Consider the following 832-nt stretch of genomic DNA (forward strand, 5'->3'; position numbering starts at 1 on the left):
GGGGTGGCGCTTAAAGATTGAATTGTGTTTTATACATGTTAAACATGATGTATAGAAAGTGAACAGTGGTCTGACTGGTAAACTACAACTGGTTCCTTCTTGAGGAAGGCAGTGAAACAAGTGGGCATTTTTTATCTTCCTAGAATATTCAGTAGGTTGTTCAGATTCAGACCATAACAGCAGAGTCTGATCATCACTAGGTATCACAAGGCTTTATCAAAAATTTGCGAGCAATTAAGACTGATTTTCTTCTGCACAGTACCTTCTTTCAGTATGACAATAACCAGTCTGAATATGAAGTCTAAATAGACGGAGAAAGTTGGTGTAGTTAGAGGGAGTAGAACGAAACACAGCTTATCTTAATGGAAACTCCATCCTTGAAGAGGATTTTTCCTTTTGATCCAGTTTCACATGCACTCTTCAAGCCTTATGAGTTTAGTTAAAATGTTGGAATACTCTTGAAGAACATCCCTGTTTTAAATATCATATAGGGCCCTTCATATGCAATACACTTACACCATCATAGAAAGATGGCCAAATGTGGATGGAAGGCTACCAGTTCAATGTTGGCAAGAAGATCGGCGCTCTGAACAGGCTGCCAAAAAAAATTCTTAGAGGAAAGGCTCAATTCCAAAACCAATTTGCAGCTTTCCATAAAGATATAAATAGTTCCAGTTTGTCCAAATTGCACTCAACAAGCTTGGTGCCCAAAGGCTTTAAAGAAATACATATGTAGAAGAAGCTTTTGTGCTTATGCTTTCTATGAGTAGTGCTGTTCTAATGCTTTATTTTCTGCCTTGCAACCTGCGTTCATTCAAACTCTTGTGTGCTG

Source organism: Cariama cristata, unplaced genomic scaffold, assembly GCF_000690535.1.
Source record: "Cariama cristata isolate BGI_N322 unplaced genomic scaffold, ASM69053v1 scaffold32046, whole genome shotgun sequence".
NCBI lineage: Eukaryota > Metazoa > Chordata > Aves > Cariamiformes > Cariamidae > Cariama > Cariama cristata.